The following is a 24,621-nucleotide window of genomic DNA, read 5'->3' as shown; positions in this document are numbered from 1 at the left end:
GGCAGCAAATGCAGCACATTAAACTGAAAGAAGAACAAGTGTATCACTGTTTCACTTGGAAGGAGTATTTGAGGCCTTGGATATTGAGGTACAAAGGCAAGTGTTGTGCGTCGTGCACTTGCATAGAAAGGTGCCGTAGAAAGGGGAGGGGATATTGACTGGTGATTGGCTTCCTTGCTGTTTGTCAGCTGAATGATTGAAAGAGAAGGAAATGGTCATATCACAGACCTGAATTGCTAGTTCTGTTTTTCTCTCCACAGATGCTGTTTAATTGTTGTGTATTTCCAACATTTTCTGTTTGTTATTATTTCTGATTTTCAGCATTCGCACAATTTTGCTCTGGTATCAGTGAACTTTCTGAGCTGTGTTCCGGTGGCCAAGAGTTTTTGTTTTATTCTTTCACAGGATGTGGGCGTCGATGGCTCGGTCAGCATTTATTACCCCAACCAAAATTGCCCTTGAGAAGCTGGCGATGAGCTGCCTTATTGAACCGCTGCAGTCCATGTGGTGTAGGTACACCCACAGAGGGATTTCCAGGATTTTGCCCCAGCGACAGTGAAGGGACAGCGACACAGTTCCAAGTCAGGATGGTGTGTGGCTCAGAGGGGAGCTTGCTGCTGGGGGTGTTCTCATGCATCTGCTGCCCTTTTCCTTCCAGCTGGTGGAGGTCCCGGGTTTGAAAGGTGCTGAGAGAAAAATTATTGTCAGGAGTGGGATTCGAACCCACGCCTCCAGAGGAGACTGCGACCTGAACGCAGCGCCTTAGACCGCTCGGCCATCCTGACTGCGGTAATGCAGCAGATGGGCCACTAATCCATTGCGCTCTCCCCACAGCTGCTTTGGATCTGCTAAATGTTCCCAGCATTTACTGTTCCTGATTTTGCACCTTCATTATGGGAGTTTTTTTTTTTTACTGACAGCCCAAAACTTGTCTCTAGGGGCAGCTCCAGACACCGCTTTTCTGTGAGCTTTAAAGTCGGCTGTTTGCGCACTCATCACTCTGCGCCATGGCTTCCATCCTCCGCGCCCCCCGCCCCACCGCTTCCCCCAAACAGCATCAGCACTATCCACCCCCACCCTCCCCACTCGGCCTGGCTGCGGTGTCTGGAACATGCTCCCCCGGCGTCACGAGCCAGCGGTTGCTGTGCTGCTTCCTCCCCATTTCCATAAAGTGTGGTTGTTGAGAGCGAGTTACTGGATCTGTGCTCATCTTGGCTGTTCTGAACCACAGTGAGTCGAGCCTAAACTGGCAACTGGTCCCGAGGGGTCGATCATCACTTGGCATTTGATGGAGTGATCTTCGGAATTCGACTGGCCGAGATCAGCCTTTAAGCCTGAGGTCTGTCAAACACCTAAAAAAGGGGAGGTTCCATACAACGGAAAATACTCTTTCATAAATGGTCAATCTCTCCATTTTAGTACCTTGCTGGTTTGCGTAACTTTTTCCTGTCTGTCACTGCGTGTGTCCTGATAGTCTCTAACTGCTTTTCTGTGTCTTTCTCTGCTGCATTCGGAGTTGTGTGAAGCGCAATTGCGTAGCCAGGGTGAGCTTCCCAACACGTGTGCTCTTGATTTAAAAAAAGTACCGAGTAAGTGAATATTTTCCTGTCTAACATGCAACACTACGAGGCAGGAAGGAATCCGTTTTTGTAGGAAAGTAGCGCTGCGAAAGCGTGCTGGACCCATAACCCATGGATCGAGACCTTTTTCTGCTAGTTTTGTTCTCATTCACACCAAAAGGAAACAACTGGCTACGATCGAAAAAAAAAAAGCTTAATTTTCCTTTACAGTAAATTTGCATTAGCTTCTTACTTCCAGTAAACAATTCAATCTGCAACCAACCTCTCTAATCGCTTTTATTCACACACGGACACAAGCAGTAAGTGCTGAAAAAATTCACCAGCCGAGGATTTCCCCGTTCTTCGGCCCATTTCAGCCCATGGTCCGAGTGGCCTTCCCTTGTTCTCAGTCACTCCATGATGACTTGAATAGAAAAAGAAAATGAGACAAATCTCTTCTGCGGAAGCATTTGGTGCAGTTTCTCGTATTAGCTGCTGTAGGTCCGATCCATACGACACCCTGCAGTAATTCATCATGCTAATTTGAACAACAGCGTCCTCCCTGCTACATGGACCATCGAGAAGGACAAGAGTGTCAGCAGAGCGGAAACAGCATCACGTCAAAGACACAGTAAATCATTATTTGGACAGATATGATTATTCATTCTTAATCCATTGTTCAGAATATGGAATTCCATCCCCAATATCACCATGAACTGGGAAGGTTTCGTTCCTTCAGGTTTGCATTAGAGTCGCATTGTGCAAAACACTCTGTGAGCGTCTCTGGTCAATGAACTGATGATGCGCGGACCTTTTAGTCATTGATCATCGCAAGAGTTGATCCAGTTTTGACGGTGACTTGTTCTCTGGTGTCGATTTACTCGAATTTCTCACCTGATTTCTCTGCTGTCCAATGAAGCTCTCTTGGCAGAATTTTGAATATTCGCTTGACTTTTTCTCACAGCATTCCAATCCCAACCCTTTTGAACAATTTGTTAAAGGATTTGCACACAGCCAGTTTCCAGGAACAGCAATGTGATAAAGACTATGGAATATGTTTTGAAGTGATGTTAATGGAGGGACAGATGGCTCCGACACCATGTAATAACTCCACCACCGCCCCCCCCCTCTCCATAATTGTGCAGGGTATAATTTACCTGAGAAGGCAGGTGGCACCTCAGTTTACCATATCATCTAAAAGCTGGCACCACTAACAGTGAAGCATTCACTGATTACTGCACTCGAGGGTCAGTCTGAATTTGTGCTCAGGATTCTGGAGTGAGTTTTGAACTCGCAGACCCCTGATTGTAAAAAGCAAGAGAACAACTGACTGAATCATAACTCACAGCAAAGTAAAAAATGGAGAAGAGATTGCCCTCTGTAAGGAAAAGCAGATATAGATTGTTAATTGAAGAGGTGTTACAGAAAATGAGACACAGACACCCACAGTTGAAAGAGATGGGGGAGAGAGTGTAGCTGGAATTTCAATTCCCAGTGTAGATAATAGAAAATATTATCTTTGGATCAAATATCGGATCTGATAAGGGGTCAGATGTTGACTGGACTTAATGATAACACTTGTCTCAGCCGGATTCAGGCAGGGAGGAAGTGATGATCTCTGATTACCACATGTTCCCAGGAATGAATGAGGCAGCATTACAATACTGAGAAACTCAAAGTGACAAAGGAAGGATAACTCTTCAATCGACTCTCCCTGAGGGAAATAAAACAACATCTGCTGTGGTGTGTGAGTATTTTTGGTGTCCATATTACATCTCCACTGACTGGAAGAGTTCATGATTTATTATCACAGGTTGCGTGATTTCGTAAAGATAGAGCCACGACTTCAGTGTTTCCAGCTGCTTGAGCTTCTATAAGAGGAAAGTATGTATCGCAATATTGTGTAATACCCCACAGAGGGGTGATTAAGATACTTCACTATATCCAGCTACAAACCACAGTGGAAACCGAAACCCCATCTTCTCCTCTCGGACGGATGTGAACAATCCAACCAGACTAGTTACAACAAAAGAAGCGGATTCTTACCCGGAGCCCTGGGATCAATATTAATCCATCGGAATCTCTGAAACAGATTATATAGCCATTGATCAGGTTGCTGTGGTGGCATGTTGCTGTGCACATTGAAGCAGCAATCTCACTTACCAAGACACACCTCCGCTCCCGCACCATTGGCCGTGAGGTTTTCGGTGTGCCTGAGGTTGAAAAATGTGGTGGAAAAATTCCAGTTCCTCCTATCACTGCCTCTCTTCTTCAAGCTCCGTCCCTCTCTTCCTCCCTAGTTCTCTCCCTCGCTTCCTACTAAGCTGTTCCCCCCTCCCCCCTCCCTCCTTGGATCTCCCTCCCTGACTCCCCACAACTCCCTCTCCCGCCCCGCCCGCACCCCTCTCTCTTTCAAATCTTATTTCCTTTCTCTGGGACCTGTCTTCTCCCCAGGCTGCCGCTGGCCCCGGGCTCGGGGACTTTCAGGCCGGCCAGGGCTCTTTAACCGGCTCCATTCACAGGAAAAGCGACTTCAGTTTCCACAAAAACATCTTTACCCCCAAAACTGAAATTCAGGTCAACGTGAACGTGAAGATTGCGGACTGCGATTTCCTCTCCTGCTGTTTAATACAAATCGCTATGTGTGTGTACAGTGAGCAGAAAGAAATTGCTGTTGTTTGTAAACATTTCTTACTGAAATCACTGTCATTCTGCTTTAACAGGACGAATTTGAATCTCTTGATATATTGGAAAAATAATAACGCGTGATTGTAGCTTACATAATAAAATATTAACACCGCGCTCTCACCCAGTAACTGACTGAAACGACTGTATAGACGGAGGCGGTTGTGGTTTTAAACTCCACGATGGACAGTTTGTGTTTTAATTCTGATACTGGGCAACAGAGCAATTGCAGAAACAATAGACACACCACATCCCTGAAACATTGATATAAAACTGTGCAAAATAAAAACTGAGTGTGTATTTCGCAAGCAGCTGGAAAAGATGACTTTCATCATGCTTTTGAAACGCATCATTTCGTCAATATCCCCAAACAATGATTATTTTCCACATCTAAAATTCAGGATTTCAGTAAAACCCTGTGATCTGAACACAGAATCTTCTACTCTACAGTCAAAAGCGCTACCGTTTTACCCACCAGCCCAGCCACAAGGACGGGTTGAATCATAATCTGATTGAGGCCACGGATGATCGAGTTTTGTTTTGTTTTGTTTTAATTGGTGAGATGCTGCAAACTGTGGAGGAGCCGAGGCCCAAATACAAAGAGTGAAAGTGAGCGGAGAAGTTGATAAAATAATGATACTGGATTTGTGAGAGACCATTAAAGAATGATCCAGCGCGGACTCGGTTATTCACGTCAAAAATATAAATAAAATGCTGGAAACACTCAGCCCATCAGGTAACATCTGTGGAGAGAATAAAACAAAGTCAACGCTTGAAATTTGTGACCTTTACTCCGAACTTTTGTATTCGATAAACAACAATTCGATGTCACATATCAACAATTCGCTGTTTGAGCAGCAACATTCAGAATAATTTCCCGGCCCCGCTCTCTGGTATCAGGTCTGGCAGTATCTCTCGCAAAGAATCAAACATTAACTCTGTCCCTCTCTCCACTGATGCTGCCAGACCTGGAACAGGGTGAACGTTTCGATTCCAATGTGACTTCTTCGCCAGTTCCGGGAGGCTCTGTTTCACTCGCCGCAGATGCTGCCGGAGCTGCCGAGTTATTTTCAACAGCTTCTTTGTTTTTATTTCAGAATGTCAACAAAGCCGGGCCATTCAGGAGAGACTTTAAAAATATTGTTTCACGCAAAGATAGAGGTGAGAAACTGTCTTCCCTAATAAGCAGTAAATGCGGCCTCAATGAATAATTTCAAATCCGTGAGTGATAGGTTTTTGCGAGGCAACAGTAGAATAGGATATGGAATCAAGGCAGCTGGATGGAGCTAAGGCACAGATCAGCCATTGTCTAACTGAGTGGTGGAACAGGAAGGAGGGGCTGAATGACCTTCTCCTGTCCCCCGACAGATACCCGGAACTATTGGCTCAGACACTCTCTGTCTTCATGGATCCCCGTCATTCTAGACTCGGGCACTCGCGTCAGGATCACACTTCACACTTCACCTGCATGATCGGATTCTCCCGCCTTTATTGCTATATTTTCAGCTGCAGTACTTTTAAAACTCCTGTTTCATAATTAGAGTGAATTTTACTGTTTTTATAAAACGAACAACTTTGAACTTGCGCCTAGCACAGGGATCCAGGCAGGGATGGAAAGTCCAACTTAGAGTGAGTGAAGAAGAGTCTCTGAGGTTGAAAAGTGCGCCGATGTCTTCAGCATCTCAGGAGGGCTGGTCCGGGAATTAAACCTGACAACTCGAGCAAACTAATTTAAAGAATACCCCTAAATGAGAATAATACCACTAAAGACTGGAACAACGAGGCAGCCAGGGACGCTACATCAACCAAAGATAACTTTCATTGTCTCCCCAATCCTTTTAACCAACCTGTCACATCACAATTGTTAAGTCAGAAAATGTAAAAGTTACACCACAGCTCAGGTAGTAACAAAGAATGTGAAACTGGGTCCATGTCTCACATCAATGACCTTTCACCCGAACTGGGAAAAGTTAGTTTTGTAATTAGTTGTAAGCCTGTTTGTGGGAAAAAAAATTAAAAGCGACAGCCTGTGATATGTTGGAAATCGGTTAAAAAAATGAGAAAATAGTTTATGCTGCATGGCCAGAGAGAGGGAAACATAAGCTCTTAGATTTTCAACAGCACAAAATGAGGCCCGTGGTGCCCCTGAAAACTCTCTGTAAGATCAATGGAACAAGTAAAGAAACAAAGGATGTTTCTGGAGGAGGAGTGAATGGCAGATTGATGAACAACTGCCATCCGAAAATAACAACACGTGGAAAAGGAATCTCGAAATAACCTCTGTAAACAGGAAAAGCGAAGTCAAAATGGGGCGCGGGAGGGAGGGAGAATGGGTGGTTGGGTTGGGGACACTTTTCCAGAGCGATATTGTTGATCTCAATGATCTCACTGGAAAGCTGTAAAGTGTCTAATTGAAAGATGAGGCGCTGTTCTTCGAGCGTACCTGAGCTTCATAGGAACATTGCAGGAGGCCGAGAGCCGAGTGATCTGCGGAAGAGCCAGGCCGCCAGTCATTTTGTTTCACCAGCTTGACTGTGTGGATGAGTTGGATCGAGTTCCTGCTGATTTACCGGCGGAACTTGGGTATCAATTCTGTCACGAGAAACTGACACCCCGACACCTTCTGTCCAAAGACACTCCAACTCCAACATTTACTGTCCTACTGTGTCCCTGAGTCACATTCTGCTGAGTAATTTATTTCATTCCTGCTCAAATCCCTGATTGTTAATTCCCTCTGAACCGGATTGCTCAAACACAAGAAAAGGCTCAAACTCGTCTCAGTGTAAATACCACAATACAGTTAAAGTGTGGATAAAATCAAATTAAACTGCGGGACTCCAGTTCTGTCGGTTTCTATGTTCATTCAGGCACGATTGAAACCGACTGATTTCAGCATCAGGATCAATCCAGATTCCCGTTACATGGACAAACCTTCTTTAACATTTGTGTTCATTTTCGTCACGTGTGTTGCAGTGATATACTGCCTGCAATGATTTCTCGGGCTCTAAAACATGCTCCTAATTTCAATAAATGTCACCATCTCGAACGCAAAGACGTTTGAAAAACCTCTTGGGCAACGCACCCTGATCCGGCCAAAACAAAATCAAACTGTAGGACTCTCAGGCTGTGTTTAAACTTAAGAAAGTCTCTAGGACTGAGGTAATGGCAATCAGCACGTAAATGCATTGAATGGGTACATTAATGCTGATAAACTTCCAGCAAACTCTGGTGAACTCACTTCGGTGACTCTTCATGCTCTATCCGGACCTGGAAAAATATATCAAATTTGCTTCCAATTTCCACCCCTCCATCACCGTCACTTCGTCCACCTCCAATACTTCCCTTGCCTACCTTGACCTCTCTGTCTCCATTTCTGGTAATAGACTGTCCACCAATATTCAATACAAGCTCAGCGACCCCCACAGCTACCTCAACTACAGCTCCTCACACCCCGCTTCCTGTAAGGGCTCTATCCCATTCTCTCAGTTCCTTCACCGCCTTCACATGTGTCCCGATGATGCAACTTTCCAAAACCGCGCTTCTGACATGACTTCCTTCTTCCTTAACCCAGGTTTCCCACCCACTGTGTTTGGCAGTGCCCTCAACCATGTCCCTCCCATTTCCCGCGCCTCTCTCCTCACACCTTCCTCTCCCTCGCACAACCACGATAGGGTCCCCCTTGTCCTCACTTTCCACCCCACCAACCTCCATATTCAAAGGATCATCCTCCGCCATTTCGTCCAACTCAATCATGATGCCACCACCTTCCCCTCATCCTCCCCGACCACCACCCCCCCAACCCGCCAGCACCCCAGAGGGACCGTTCCCTCAGGGACAACCTGGATCACTCCTCCATCACTCCCAACACCTCATCCCTATCCCATGGCACCATCCCATGCAATCGAAGACGGTGCAACAATTGCCCCTTTACCTCCTCCCTCCTCACCATCGAATGGCCAGAACACTCCTTTCAGGTGAAGCAGGGCTTCACTTGCACCTCTTCCAATTTGGTCGACTGCATTTGTTGCTCCCAATGCGGCCTCGTCTACACTTGGGACATCAAACCCAAACGGTGTCACTGCTTTGTGGAACACCTTTTGTCTGTCTGCAAGCATGACCCAGACATGTCTGTCGCTTGCCATTTCAACACACCACCCTGCTCTCATGCCCACATGTCCCTCCTTGTCCTGCTGCAATTTTTCAGTGAAGCCCAATGCAAACTGGAGGAACAGCAACTCATCTTGAGATTAGGCAGTTTACAGCGTTCTGGACTTAACTTGAGTTCAACAACTTCAGACCAGGAACTCTCTCCTCAATTCGCACCCCCTTTTTAGTCCCCTTTTTTACTAAATTATTTTTAAAAACTTTTTATCCACTTAGTTTTATTTTTATTCATTTATCCACAGTTTAATACGCTTTTTACCCCCCTTCTGTCCCATTTTCTAATTTTTTTGTTCTTCACCACCGCCCCCATCCCCACCCCATCCCCCAAAGGGTCACCTGTTACGTGTTCCATGTTGTTCTTTCACACGATGCTACCCTTGTTTCCCATGATCACATTCTGCTTCCTTTCCTTTGCACCACTATCAACATCTTTTTTCTTAGCCCTTATCACTGCCATTAAAACTCCCTTCATCCTTTAATTTGTGGCACCCTTGTCAATCTGTCATTTGTCCCCACTATCGCTGACCTTCTATCCAGCTTCACTTCCTCCGCACTCCACCCCCCCACTCCCCACCCCCACTCTGCCCCCAACCACCTGATACAATATAAATGTCATCACGTTTGCGCTTCTCTTCAGCTGTGAAGAAGTGTCACACGGTCCTGAAACGTTAACTCTGTTTCTCTCCCCACTGATGCTGCTAGACCTGCTGAGATTTTCCAGCATTTTCTGTTTTTGTTTCAGTTTTGCAGCAGCTGCAGTATTTTGCTTTAATCTACGGCATTTAACAAATCGACTCATGTACTTTGGCATCCATGAGCTGTTGGCACATGCCCTGAATATTCAGTCTGGTGTTTAATGATGGAAATATAGTTTCAACACCATGTCCAAAATGTCTATGCGCAGTGTGAAAACCCACCTCTGAAGGACTGGAACAGACAATCATTTGGTAACAAAAACAAACCCCTTCCGGCTTCACAGAGGAATCGATGCAATAGGAAAACAAACTTCATGAACGACATTTGAAATTTAACCATATCAGAAATTGCTCTAATATTCAGTTGGTCTGTCCGCCACTGGACTGATGAAAGATCAACTCCTGTGTCCAATCGGTAAGATATGCAGCCACCGAGAAAGAGGTTTAACAGAGAGGGAAAAGCCCGGTTGATTGGATTTGGTTATTGTTAACAAAATCATCATCGGACTGATTTTTCATGGTTAATATTCCCCAAAACTGATGGAAGAATTTGCAGCTGGGGAAATATAGAGAATGCAGGGTTACAGGATTCTTTGTGTATCAGCAGCAGTTACTGGTAACTGACTGGTGGATGGGGTTCTAGTGTTCAACAGGAAATCGTTAATCGTGAGAGGAAAATGTTCTCAATAAAGGAATGAGCCTCGTTTCAGTTCCCTCCAGGTTTAGTTTTTCGTTATGAAGATGGGGAGGAGAAATTAACTTTGACTGTCAAAAAAAAAGAGAGTGGGTGATGATTTGTTTAGTCCAGGAAGATGTGAATATAGGAACGGACGGAGACTGTCCTCCACTCAATCCTGTTCAGCTCGTGACTGATCTGTATTTGAACTTCATCCATCCACCGTGTTTTTGTAACCCTTAAAATACTTACTGAACAAACAAAAACTATCAGATGCAGTTTCTAAATGTTCAGTTTGACCTCCAGGTTCAAAAGCATTTTGCGGGAGAGGGTTGCAGATTTGCACGATCCTTTGTGTGAAGATCTTCCTGATATCACCCTTGATCGACTTAGCTCAAATTTTATGTTAGGCCCACTTGTCTTGTAGAAATGGGGATCGTAAACTAAGCCCCTATTGCTCGTTTTCTCTCCTCACCATTCCCCTGAATTTTTCTGCTCTCTGTAACTCTCGTTGGCCCTTGAGCTCCCTCCAGGAGCTTCTTAGTTCCAGAAATTAAATCACCACTCAGTCCCTTCATTAAAACCAATGACTGATTCTTTAAGGAAGTTCTTCATCCCGATTTATCAAGTAATTTGATGGAACATGCGAACAAAGAGCAGGGGTAGGCCAAGAAGTTTTCCGATGTTGCAGGGATGGGGTCAGACTGAGAAACCATGCCTGACGGTCGGGAATACAGGTCGACGAGGCCGCGACGGATTGAGACAGATTAGACAGTGAGGAACAGTTTCTCTTTGTGCAAGGCACCGGCTTTAAACGAATCAATGGGAACATGAGGATTCATTTTCCATGGTGGGTGGTAAGGATCGGGAATGCCCTGTCTGGGGCAAGTGGGAGAGGCAGGTTAAAATCGGTGCTTTCAGAGTGGAACTGGACAACTGCCTGAAGAGAAACATTTACATGGCTATGGAGACAGGGCTGGGGACTGGGGTAGCTGAGTTCCTGTTGAAGAATCTCAGGACAGACAACAGGCCGAATGGTCTCCTTCTCTGCTGTAACTTTTCCACTTGTACGGGTGTGAGGTTCACTCTATCGGGGATCTGTCAGTTTCTGATGATGTGCCCGTGTGTATGAATCATTCTGTATCGCTCGGTCTCTTGCACACCGTGAGAGTGTGCGATTCAATGTGTATCAGTCAGTCACTGATACCAGGCCTGAGTTAATGATTCATTCTGGATCTCTCTGTCTTTTACTCGCAGTTTGAGTGTGGGATTCATTACATGTCTGTCAGTCCCTGAGACACTTTGCAAATCTGGATACATTCAACCCAGAACATACCTCACTGAAAGTGGGCCATTTGTTCTAACAGGTAAACTGCCCGACAAGATCCTCCGCCTAGAATACTTCATGTAACATTCTCTGTTTATCCCTGAAATTCATTTTCCCTCCTATACTAATCTAGACTTCCTTTAAATGCAGTTTATCTAATCGTCTCAGTTGCTTCAGGCGATAGTTGTCCTGTAACTGCTGCCGATTCAATGGGAATAAATTAATTAATCATGTTTTCTAAATTGTATTTCATATTTGCATTTCTTTGTCTGCCCCATCACATCACATCACAAATTCCTCACATTGACCTGTTCCCGCGACACCGACAATGTGAATTTCTACCGCTGCGTTGCGGCCAGTAGATGGCAGCACATTCTGATTTAATGAAGTTGACAGATCAGAGACAATAGAGAATATTTGTTCACATTATTTGGAAAGGGACAGTTTTAGAAATACTACGAGAGTGGAGATGACCTTTTCTTATATGTATTTTGTAACAAGCAATAGTTATCGTCTGTTCCTCGATACGATGATGACATCCACTCAGGGCCGTGAGTTTCTGCCATGGGTCTTCATGTGAGTGAACAGGTCAATTCTTGGTTCACAGATCTTTGGACACATGGGACAGGATGTCCCAAGAGGTAGTGAGATCCGGAGTGCAGGATTTGCTTCCTGTCACTTCTCCTCAGCCGCCGTTCTGCCTCATCATTGAGACCTTGTGACTCAGAGTGTGCTGCAGCTTGTGGGATAAGTTTTGGTCATTTTGAATGATGAGAAGCAAGCTCCTCGCAGTCATTAATATGAATGCTGCAGCGCCTGAATGAACCTTTCAGAGAATCTTTGAAGCGTTTTATTTGTCCTCCCCTGGAATGTTGGCCATTTGAGAGTTGAGAAAACAGGACCTGGAGGGTGCAACACTTTTCGACCATCCGGACACAGCGTGCAGTCCATCCAAGTTAATGTTTCAGGAGTTTGGCCTGAATGATTGATGAGCTGCCTTCAAGAACGCCACTCCAGTTTGTTCGGCAGCGCTCCCATGGAATCTGGAGAGTGCCGCGGAGACATTGCGGATGGAATTTATCCAACACTCTTATGAGTCGCCGATGCACAGTTAAGTAATTATAATGTTGTATTCGACCCGTCAGCCGTTGTCTTGTGTGTGAGAGCGAGATACAGGCTTATCGTCCCTTCTCTACTCCATTATTGTTGCATTCAGCCTCCCAAAATCTTTCATAAGTTTAAAGACCTGTATGAGACCACCCCTCAGCTTTCCTTTTTCAAGGAATATGGGCGCTTTTTGCAAGCTCAGCATTTGTTGAGCATCTCACATTATCCTCGAAGTGACGAGTGAAGCAAATTACTGTGGGTCTGGAGTCACATGTACGGCAGGCAAGGGAAGGGCGGATGATTTATTTCCGTAAAGGGCATTCGTGAACCGGGTGGGTTTTTACTGCAATCGATGATAGTTTCATAGCCGCCATTACTGAGCCTAGGTTTCAATTCCAAATTTAGGAAATATTTTAATTTAAATCTGCTCTGGTGGGATTTAGACCCGTGCCCACAGAGATTAACCTGGCCCTCTGTATTGTTAGTCCAGTGACAGCAGATTCAGCTAATTCAGATTCATGCGAACATTGGAAATATCTCAAAGCATTTTATTAAACCGATTGATGCAAAGATTTTTGTTCCAGTTGGACAAATCAATAACTTAACGAACATGATCAGATATTGTGGGTCTGTTAGGAACTACACAAAATACAAAGTTGAGTTTGAAATTAATGCACAAATTAACAAAAGCAGAGAGTGTGAGAAAGAGCCCTGAAATGTTTGGAAGGTAACGCAGAAACTTCAGCTGACGAATGAGGCCGCGGTGTTCAGTAAGTTTGACAGATTTCTGTATAAAACGACCGCGGCAGGACTCGAACCTGCAATCTTCTGATAACCTCAGCCAACACCACCGAAGTCAGACGCCTTATCCATTAGGCTACGCGGCCAGCTCTCGCACTACATCTCGTGGCCTCCCCTCTACCGTTGCTAAATTGCCGAAAATAAACCACAGAACTTTCCTTTCATATAAACCATTACCAAAGGAAGCCGTTCTTCCCGAATTAATGAGCAATTTTATCTATGTTTCCAACATGTTAAGACGATAGTGTCAGAGAGAGAAACTTCTGCCAATTTCGGCATTGGGGGAGTGGGAGGGGTGTGGGGGCGTTGGGGCGCAGTCAAAAAACATGATGTTTCCTGAGTGAAATTAGGAAACATCTCTCCCAGCAAAGGGGACTGGAATTTCAGAGATCCCGTCGGGAAACAGCACTTTAATTTTAAATCTCAGTTTGATAGAATTGTATACATCAAATATATGATGGATCAGTAAGAAAATGGGTATTTCTCTGTATCGGAAATATGTTCTTTGAAACATTATTGAAGACATTGAGTTATGCATTCACTGCAATCGAACCCAGGTCTCTATGACGATAAATAAGAATTTCACTCCTGAATCACCAGATATGCTGAAATCAATTTATTTACCGAACTACAAGATCACTGCCCTAAAACAGAAAGCAAACTGAAAGTAACCTGACCTCGAAGAAAATGAAATAATTTAGGGACTGTGATGCTGTAACAAAATAGGCAACTTGTATGTAGGCGTCGAGAATCTAATCCGAGTTTCCCACGCCCTAGTGACGCATTATGCTCCTGAACCAGCAATGCACAGGTTTGGACGGATTTCATAACTTTCAAACTATTTCCTAATGTGATTATCAAAGTATCACTTCCCTTATCATTGATCTACAGTCCCTCATTGTTCAAATCCCACGTCTGGCTTTCGGTATTTTTAATCACTCCACAGACAGAACTGTCAAGAGGGTTTAGAGAAAGTAAATAAAGATGAACTGTTCCCACTGGCGCAAGGGTCAGTAACCAAACAGGGCAGATTTTATTTCATTCAAAAAGGATCCAAAGACAACGTGGGGAAAAGATTTTCTCGTATTAAATTGTAAGTATTTGGGTGGACTGCCTAATCGGCAGGGAAACCCACGACTGTTACCATCTAGATGGACATTAATTCGGGAAGAACGGCTTCCTTTGGTAATAGTTTAAATGATGGGGCTGTTCTGTGGTTTATTTTCTGGAATTTAGCTGCGGTAGAGGGGAGGCCACGAGGCAGAGGGTCAGAGAGCTTCAAAACGTTGCAGGAGAATGATGACATGTTAAGACGATAGTGTCAGAGAGAGAAACTTCTGCGAATTTCGGAATTGGGGGAAGGGGAGGGGTGTGGGGGCGTTGGGGCGCCGTCGAAAAACATGACATTTCCGGAGTGAAATTAGGAAACATCTCTCTCAACAAAGGGTCCTGGAATTTCAGAGATCCAATCGGGAAACAACACATTAATTTTAAATCTCAGTTTGATAGATTTGTATTAATCAAATATATGATGGTTCAGTGATAAAATGGTTATTTATCTGTATCTGAAATTTGCTCCTTGAAATATTATTGAAGACATTGAGTTATGCATTCACTGCAATCAAACCTAGGTTTGGGATAAATTAACTTTTACACTTCTCTTATTAGGATAAATTAACCGTCCGATTACATGAGCAACAGTTTCTTCATTTACTCCACGTGTTTTACAGAGATAATTTCGCTGTAGTTACTTCTCAGCTATTGAAACCTCGCCCCGGTTTAAATAAAATCCGCCTTTTCGCTCGCAAAGAAATTTGGATTTTAAGTGGTGAAACACGAGGGATCGTCGGGGATTTGAACCCGAGATGCATAATCATTTAATGAAAACCCCGAAGCGAGAATCATACCTCTAGACCAATGAGCCTTCCACAAGTAAGCGAGATAACCGCTATGTGCATTCATTGTCCTCCAGAGTGCGTCAACCCTCCTTTTGGGTTTCTGTCGTAACACCAGAAAACAATTAAGAATTACACCTCATGGCAGGCAGCAGCGTGGTCAGTGAAAGGGTGTTCACGTTTCAGGTCGATGACATTTCATCAGAACTCAGCAATGCTAGAATTGTGATCAGTTTTACACTGTAACTCCTGACACCGAGCTGGAACAGGAACTCGGCACCCACTCAATCTGCCGGTGCGTGCGCCCTTCCTCCCACCGCTGACGTCCTCGTTGTTCAGCCATTGACGGTCGCCCACTTGCTGCCTCCCACTCACTCCCCTGCTCCCGAATGCCAGGTGCACAGACCCCAGACCCTCGCCGCCTCGCTTACTGCGCTACACGCCAACCCTTATACCGCACCGCTCGATACCCGACTACCAAGCCGCTCACCTCCCACTCGGCACCTCCCTCCTGACCCCTGTCGCCGCCCATCTCACCACAAGAACTGAGGAGATGGTGACAAGCAGAACAGCAAGTAAGGCGGTGAGGGGTAGGGAGCAGGCCGGAGAGCGGGAGCTTACTGAGGCGCCGAGCAGTGCGGCATGCGAGACGGTGAGCAGGACAGGGACAGCAGAGCCGAGAGAGGCACACAAGAACAAGAACACGAAAATCAGGAGCAGCAAGAGGCCATTCAGCCCCTCGAAGCTGCTCCAGCATGGCTGATCTGAATGTGGCCGCAACTCCACTTTCCTTTCTGCCCCCCATAATTCTTTACTCATTCCTTTGTCAAAAATATCTCCAACTCAGCCGTGAACATTTTCAATAACCCAGCCTCCACTGCTCTCTGGGGAAGAGAAATCCACAGATTAATGTCCCACTGAGAGAGATAGAAACAAAACAAATTACCTTCTGTCAGTCTGAAATGGGAGAGGCCGATATTTTTAAACTGAGTCACCTGATTGTAGAGTCCCCCACAAAAGGAAACATAGTCTCAGCAGCCACCCTGTCAAGTCCCCTCAGGATTTTACATCTTTCAGTAAGATCACCTCCCATTCTTCAAAACTCCAATGGGTATAGGTCCAACCTCCTCAACCTTTCCTCATAAGGAAACCCTTCCATTCCAGGAATCAGTCGACTGAATCTCCTCTGACCTGCTGTAATGCAATTATATCCTTTCTAAACTAAGGAGGCTAAAACTGTACACAGTCTGTACACAGAAACTGCTTCACCATCTCACCCAGTCAGTCATGTATTCGCTCACCCACAGTCAATGACTCGATATTTAAACTACCAGAATAAGGCAGCTAATGCTGTAAACAGGGGCCACGTCCTTTCGTTCCATGACTCTGCCGCTGGGTTGAGATGGGGGAGTTAGATGGGAGCGGGACTGTTCATTTCTCTGACATCAGGACGGCAAGATCCTTGGAGAAATGTGCAGGAACATCGGGGAGGCAAAATCTTTATGTGAGGTGGTAATTGTTGCTGACCGGGAAATGCGGATTATTGTGTCCTGTGTAAGTTGAGCGGAGTTGATTCAGTGGCGCTTGTTTTCACCGTCCAGCCCGCCCGTTTCCATATTCAACACATTATCCTCCGACATTTCCACCACAACCAACATGATATGACCACCAAAAACACCCTCCCTTCTCCTCCACAATCACCATTCCAAAGCGACCATTCACTCGACGACAGCTGGTGCTCCCCCAGTACACCTTCCCTTTTCTAGGGCACAATCCCAGGAAACTGCATGAATTGAATGTCTTCTTTTACCTCTTCCATTCTCAACATTCAAGGCCCCACACACTCCTTCCAAGTGTAACAGTGATACACTTGTCCTGCTTTCAATTTAATATAATGTATTTGGTGTTCACAATATGGCCTCCGCTACTTGATAAGGCCCCACAGACTGAGTGACTGCTTTGACACCACCTCCTTTCAGTCCGCAAGCCTGACTCCGACTTTCCTGTCACTCGTAATTTCAATTCGCCACCTTGCTCCCACTCTGACCTTTCTGTCCTTAGTCTGCTGCACCGTTCCAATGAAGATTAACGTAAACCAGAGGAAGAACACGGTCATCTTTCAACTCGGCACCCTACAGATTTCAGGACTCACACTGCGTTCAATATTTTTAGATTATAAACTCTATCTCCATCTTGTTTCATGTGTTTTTTGCTGTTTCGTCTTTTCCCTCATTCTCTATTCTTTCTCATTGCAATTGGACGGCTGCTATCCAGCCATTCACACCTCATCTGAGCCAATCGTTCGTTTCTTTGTCTGTTCCCTTTGGCTTTTGCCCCGTGATACTTTTTTTCTGTAATTTCATCTCTCCGGGCGCCTACACCATCACAGACCTGCGCTTTTCTTCAACCTCTTCCCAGCCCCCGAATCATTCACTTCTTCAAAACCTATTACATTTCTCTCTTTCCTCAGTTCTGCTGGAGTATCGTTAACTTGAAACATTAATCCGTTTTCCAATTACAGTTGTTGCTGAGTGTTTCCAGCATTTCCGGTTTTTATATCATAGTAAGCTCCTTGCCTGATAACACAACCCGTTAAATTCAATAATCTGGAACTGGTAACAAACCACATTTAAACAGACATAGTCATACCTGCATTTCAGTTTGTATTTCCTGAAAGAAGACAATATTTTACCGTTTCCATTCCGCTCCCAAGGGATCAATTCTCATGCCAGCTTCTCACACCCTTCATGCCCCAAAGGATGTAGGACTGATTTCTATCCATGAATCATAGAAGGATACAGGACAGACAGAGGTCATTCCGCCTGTGCTGGGTCTTTGGTTGAGCGATATGATTGCTCCCACATCCAAGTCTCTCCCCATATTCCTGTATTGTTTTTCCTTTCAGATATTTCTCCAAAAGTCTTTTTAAAGTTATTATTGAATCTGCTTCCACCACCCGTCCAGAAAGCTTCCATTTCACAACAACGCTCTGTGTAAAATATATTCTCCTCATCTCTCTCCTGGCTATTTTCCCAATCAGCGTCAAACTGTGCCCTCTGGTCAGCGGCCCTTCCGTCAGTGGGAACAGTTTCTCCTGATTTACTCTATCAAACTGATCATCATGTGAACACCTCATGGCAGGAGTTTCACAACGCGAAACAATTGGAGAAAATTCGAGGAAAATTTTAACAAAATTGATTCTGAAAATTAATTTATCCAAATTTGAACAATTTCAACAACAGCACTGCAATTGAATAAAACTTCCCAAAGCTCTTCAAAGGAGCTCAGTCAAGCAACATTCTACACTGAGTCATAAATTTGGGAAGCTGAACAAAACCTTGGTCAAAGGGGTGGATTTAAAGAGGGTCTTAAGCGGGGTGGGGGTGGGGGTGGGGGTCGGGGTGGGGGTGGTGGTTGGCAATTGGGGGCGTTTCTAGAAGGAATTGCAGAGTGAAAGGCTCAGACAGATAGAAACGTGGCCGGTGATGAAACAATGAAAAGTGGAAATGAATAAGGGACCAAGTTTGGATTCAGAAAGAGAAAGGGAAATGTCTGGGAATGGAACTGAGAATCCAGTCTGGCAAAAATGAAATCTACCCCTGGACCATTAATATCCACACAGCCGCTCATTCCAAGTGTCCAACTGGAAATTTGACTGAAGTAAAACATGCAGTTTGACAGAGCGCCTGTGATAATCTAATGTCTGATCTGAAGCTGCAACAGGAACTGTTCATTCCAGCTGTGATAATCGTGTTGGCGTTGATGTTCAGGGCTGTAGACTCACATCAATCTTGTTTCGAGCTGTCTGTCAGAAACAGTTTGGAAAGATGACGGAGCAGTTATGGGAAGTAGTGTTATGCTGCATGTCACTGATGCTCGTTGGCTATATATCAACGAAAAACTACATTGTTACAGCACAGAAAGAGGGCATTTGGCCCATCATGTCTTCACAGACTCTCCGAATGAACAACTCTTGAACCATTCCCCTACCTTCTCCCCGTAACCCTACACATTCTTCATTTTCAGATAACATAATTCCCTTTTGAATGATTCAGTTGACCCTGCCTCCATCATACTCTTAGACATCAAAATAATAATTTTTTTAAAAAACTTCTGAAAACATTCCACTTTTTTTTTACTAATCAAATATCATTTTCGATCCTCTCACGAGTGAAAAGAATTTCTCCCTATCTACTATGTCCAGACTTCTAATGATTTTGAACACCTCTATCAAATCTCCTCCTAACCTTTTTTTTCTCTGAGTAAAACAGCCATATCTTCTCCAACATATCCTCGTAACCGAAGCTCCTCGTCCCTGGAACCATTCACGTGAATCTTTTCTGCAATTTCTCCAGCACCTTCACATCCTCCCTAAAGAGTGGCGCCCGGAACCGGACGCAATACTCTTGTTGAGGCTGAACTCATGAATTATACAAATTCAACATAGCCTCTTACTCTTGCACTCTATCCTTTTGTCCATAAAGCCCAGGATACTGTATGGTTGATGGAAAAACTCTCTCAACCTGTCCTGCCACCTTCAATAAATTAGGTACATAAACATCCAAGTCCCTCTGCTTTTCCTCTTCCGTTAGAGTTGTACCCTTCATTTTATGTTGTCTCTCCATGTTCTACCAACCAAACCTCTCTCCATTGAACTTCATCTGCCACCCGTCTCTCCATTTCCACCAAAAGGTCCAAGTCCATTTGAAGTTCTACACTATTCTCCACACTCTCCACAATGCTTCCAAGCTTTGTATCCTCCGCAAACGTTGAAATTTTGTCCTGGGCACAAAGGTCTCGGTCATTGATATTTATCAGGAAAAACAAAGGTCCCAACCCTTCCGCCAGGCCGAAAAACATCCATTTACCACCAACCTCTGTTTCCTGCCACTCAGCCAATTCTGTATCCTTGTAGCGGCGAAGCGGCTCTACTCCTTTTGCCACTCGTTTCATTGTTAGGTGGCGAATTTTCTTCTGTTAAGTGGTTCAGGTTGGAAAGCGGGGAGAGACTGGATTTACCTGTACAGAAGGAGGTTGGTGACGGCAACTGAGAACATGGATGAACCAGTTGCTGATTTGCTTCAAACCTTTATCTAAAAATCGACTCTGGTGGGACTCGAACCCACAACCTTTGAATCTCTTATATGACAACAGCTAGAAGTCCAACACGCTATCCGTTGCACCACAGAGCCAGAGACATGCAAGTCCTATTTGCCATTCGACACAAGGGAATTTCAGAGACTGCAGAACACAAGGTTCAAACGGTCAGCAATTTCCACCATTTGAACAATGGCGACATTTCAAAAGCACTCATGGCCTGTGAAGTGTTTTGGACGTCCTGTGGCTGTGAACAGAGCTATAGAAGTTCGAAAGAAATAGCAACTTCCTTCAAAGAGACATAGGTTGGAAAGCAGGGAGGACAAATGGTGGCTAAATTTTGTTTACAGAGAACTGTGAAGTGATTCATTTTGGTCGGAAGAACACGAGGAGAAAAGACAAAATAAAGTTTAAAATTCCAAAGACGGTGCCGGAATAGCGGGAAATGATGTACATCTGCTTAAATCATTAAAGGAGGCAGTGCAGGTTGAAAGAATCGTTCACGAAGCATACAATATCCTCGGCCTTATGGCGAGGAACATAAATTACCTCGACACATTGTAGCGGTAGGGGATATTTACCTTGGAGATGAGGAATTTGAAAGAAGATTTCTTAGAGTTCTTTGCAGTCCCGAGTCTTCTGGACAGAGGGTGGGTGATGATTTGGACATGGGCTGTTTCAGTATCGGAGCTGTTGAAAATGGTGCTGAACATTGAGAAATCATCAGCGAACATTCCCAATTCTGCTGGAAGGAAGGTCAATGGTGAAGCAGCTGAAGATGGTTGGGCCTAGGACACCACACCGAGGAACACCCGCAGTGATGTCCTGGAACTGAGATAATTGGCCTCCACAACCACAATCATCTTTCTTTGAGCTGGGTTTGACTCCAACCAGCAGGGAGCTCCCGCACCCCAGCCCAACACCAGCCCCGCGCACCCCCCCACCCATCCCCCCCCCCCGCCACCCAACCTCCCCCCGATTCCCATTGTCTCCAGGTTTGCTGGGGATCCATAATGCCACACAGTCAAATGCTGCCTTGATGTCAAGGGTAGTCACTCTCACCTCACCTCTGGAGTTCAGTTTGCGTTGGAGGACGAGGGGAATCAGGTTGTTTTATTTGCCCAACCAAGCTGAATGTTGGGCTTGAGGTGGCGATCAGATTCGGACGGGACGGTGACAACCTTTCACTGAGTTTCAAGGTTGCAGATCAGACCTTGGCGAGATTGCTGCTGTGTTCCCAGGACGTGGTGATCTCATTCTTAGAGGAACACAGTTACATCGAGGAGAAGTTGTTCCTTTTAAAATAAAATGGAGTTGAGGGATGTCAGAATCTGTTCAACACTGATTCACTTTTATTCATTTCTGCATCCTAGAGTAACAAAGTGGTTTGTAACTGGGTGAAAAAAATCAAATTCAGAAGGTTCAGGCCAGTACTTTCACAATTTCCACCAATACAACCCTCAACATTATCAGATGCATTCCATTTGGTCCCACTGACTTATCAACATTAAGCACAGCCAGACCTTCTAGTACCTCTTCTTTAACATGGGTTACATGTAAAATAAGTAATTTGCAAATTGTCGATGGAGGAAGGGACACTTTTATTGTTGAGGGTTTAAAGGAGAGGAGCGAAGCATTTGTGCTGAAGAAGTAGGATTGTGAAAATAAAAATAACAATAAGTGGAATGAAGAGGGCGGGCTGTTCATGGGTTGATTGGAAAATTTCATTAGGGCTTATTCATTGGAGATTGGAAGGTCGTTTTTCCACAACTTTAAGGAGACTAATGTTGAAGGAAGCTCTCATCTATAAGGAATCGTTACCTTAGTTTATAAAAATAACGCAGATAAATGGGTTGAAAGAATTGGAGGGGTATCACGTTGTAATGTGGAATAGAAGATCGTGGTGAGGGCTCGGGCAAACATTTAGCAAGAACACAAAGACCCTGGAGAGCGTGCAGTGGAAATTTACTGCAATGGGATCAGTGGTGAGGGATTCGGTATGTGGGTGGACTTAAAAATAAAAACTGGAGATGCTCTTATCAAAGGAATGTGAAGGGGAGTTTTAGTACAGGTACTTAAGATCAGCCCAAGTCTTTGTTTGTTATACTCATTAAACAATATTTTTTCCCATTGATGAAAAGTTTGAAAGCCAATGAATAAAAAAAAAAATCTTCAGGAAATGTTTCACACTGCTCCATTCTAAACAGTTCCTGACTTGATGAGATAGATTTTTAGTTTTGTTTACAGTAACCGCATTTCCAACATTGCACACCTGGCTGCAATTTCAGAACCTTCTTGCCAACTCTTCATGGCTGGAAAAAAAAAAGATATGAGACCATGACTTAAAGCTGAGATCGGTGCTGAGGGGAGGGAAAATGAAACAGTTGTGCTTTTCACACGTGGGTTAGAATCAAGTTGTTGGGTATTTTTAGTTAATTGCTTTTTCCTGTTTGGGTACGTTTTGCATAAAAATGGCTTGGAATCGGATGCTTATCAATGTCTCACTGGAGATGACAAGTGACAAGTAAAATTCGCGCCACACAAGTGTCAGGCAATAATCATCTCCAAGAAGTGAGAATCCAAACATTGCCTTGATGTTCAGTGGCATTACCATAACTGAATCCCCCAGCAACAACATCCTGGGGGCGACCATTGACCATAAACTGAACTGGAATAGCCATAATGGCTATAATAGAAGGTCAGAGGCTAGGAATCGTGAGGTGAATAACTCACCTCCTAACTCCCCAAACCCTGTCCACCATTTACAAGACACAGGTCAGGAGTGTGATGGAATACTAACCACTTGCCTGGATAAGTGCAGCTCCCACAACACTCAAGATGCTTGATACCATCCAAGACAAAGCAGCTCGCATGACAGAGACCAATTCCACAAACATTCAATCTCTCCACCGCCAACGCACAGTAGCAGCAGCGTGTACCATCTACAAGGTGCACTGCAGAAACTCACCAAGGCTCCTTCGGCAGTACCTTCCACACCCTCGACCACTACCATGTAGAAGGGCAAGGTCAGCAAATAGATGGGAACACCATCACCTGGAAATTCACCTCCAAGCCACACACCACCTTGACTTGGAAATATACCGCCGTTCCTTCATTGTCGGTGCTAAAAATCCTGGAACTCCCTTCCTGACAGTACTGTGGACGTAGCTACACCACATGGACTGCAGCGGTTCAAAAAGGAAGGTCACCACCACATTCTCAAGGCGAATTAGGGATGGGAAATCAATGCTGTCCAAACCAGCGAAGCTCACATCGCTGGAATGAATTTTTTTAAATTGGAAATTTTCAGACTTAATCAAAATTGATACTGAGCTATTACAGTCCTTTCCCCAGGTTTTATTGGAATGATGAACAAATAGGATTCAGGAAAGGGAGCAGGACTTTTCCTTCCCTTTCATTCTCCGGATTTACAGTGGCTGAAAGAGCAACTGGAAAAGTTAATGGCGATGGAGCAGAGAAAAAAAATAACATTGTCCTTGCTGAAAACATTTAGTTTGACATTTTCTTGATAAGTTCAGTGAGTGAGCAAGTTTTAGCAAATGACATTTAAAATGAAGGGCCACCTAATTAAACCTATAATGTATTGAAAAGGCTGTTTATTTTTGTGGTGAGATGCTTGAAACTGTGGAGGAGCCGAGAGAGATGTACAAACATCATTAAAAGCTAGTGGACAGGAAGGTAAAAATAACCTCTAAGGCTAATAGAATACGAAGTATTGGGAATCATATTACAGGTGAATAAAACTCTGTTTTGATCAATGGGTTCTATTCCTGACAATAGACGGCAGGAACGATTGTCCTTGGAGTGGGAGCGGCAGAATTTCATCAGAGTGATACCAGATTCAAACGACGAGGACAGATTGTAAATACTAGTATTGTAATACCTTCAATATCAGAGACTAAGGGGTGATCCAACTGAGATGTTTACAGTGCTTGAATGATTTGACAGGGTAGATAGAGGGAAACTATTACCTCTGGTACGACAGGGAATGGGATGGGTGGAGTTGTCCTCATCAAGGGGAATTAACCTTTAAATTAGAATGAAGCACTTCAGAGGTAACTTCAGGAAGCACGTCTTCACACAAAGGATGGTGGAAACTCCCTCCCCCAAACAACTGTAAACGCTGGGCGTCAACTGAAAAGTTCCAAACTGAAATCGATAGCTCTTGTTTGTTCAGTGTTTTAAGGATTATGAAACGAAGAGGGGTAAATGGAGCAAAAATGCAGACCAGTCATGAGTTCATTAAATGGGTAAGTCAGAGTTGGGGGAAGAATAGTTTACTTCTGTTCCTCCACCCCCTCTACATAAAGAAAAACTAAATCCAGAAGGAACTGAAATGAGGTGTCATCGCTTGTTGGTCCCATTATTATCTCAACATTGACGATCTATACTGCTGAGCTACATTTCCACACACAACTCATCTCCCAGAAAATTCTACAAAGAGGGAAATTTTCCTCTCCTACCTGCATTTCCCACATTTTACCAGCTTCCAATCCTTTGATCAGCATTTGGGAGTTTACATCCTTAAAAATCGGTCTATTGACCCACTTCCGTTGTGATTTTGGGAAAAATCAGCAGGGGAGCGTAATTAGAA

At 44.5% G+C, this 24,621-nt stretch overlaps 3 non-coding genes across 3 annotated transcripts; all 3 read right to left on the bottom strand.

Annotated features, from left to right (window-relative positions):
* Window positions 1-702: 702 nt before the first annotated feature.
* On the bottom strand, window positions 703-785 carry trnal-cag (transfer RNA leucine (anticodon CAG)). Its single transcript has one exon. It is a non-coding gene; the product is annotated as a tRNA-Leu (tRNA).
* Window positions 786-13,010: 12,225 nt separating this feature from the next.
* trnar-ucg (transfer RNA arginine (anticodon UCG)) lies at window positions 13,011-13,100 on the bottom strand. Its single transcript is given in 2 exon segments — window positions 13,011-13,046; window positions 13,064-13,100. It is a non-coding gene; the product is annotated as a tRNA-Arg (tRNA).
* A 6,910-nt stretch (window positions 13,101-20,010) lies between these two features.
* On the bottom strand, window positions 20,011-20,101 carry trnar-ucu (transfer RNA arginine (anticodon UCU)). Its single transcript is given in 2 exon segments — window positions 20,011-20,046; window positions 20,065-20,101. It is a non-coding gene; the product is annotated as a tRNA-Arg (tRNA).
* Window positions 20,102-24,621: the final 4,520 nt, after the last annotated feature.

Source organism: Cetorhinus maximus, chromosome 31 (assembly GCF_964194155.1).
Source record: "Cetorhinus maximus chromosome 31, sCetMax3.hap1.1, whole genome shotgun sequence".
Lineage (NCBI taxonomy): Eukaryota > Metazoa > Chordata > Chondrichthyes > Lamniformes > Cetorhinidae > Cetorhinus > Cetorhinus maximus.
This window is presented reverse-complemented; position numbering and strand designations above follow the sequence as displayed.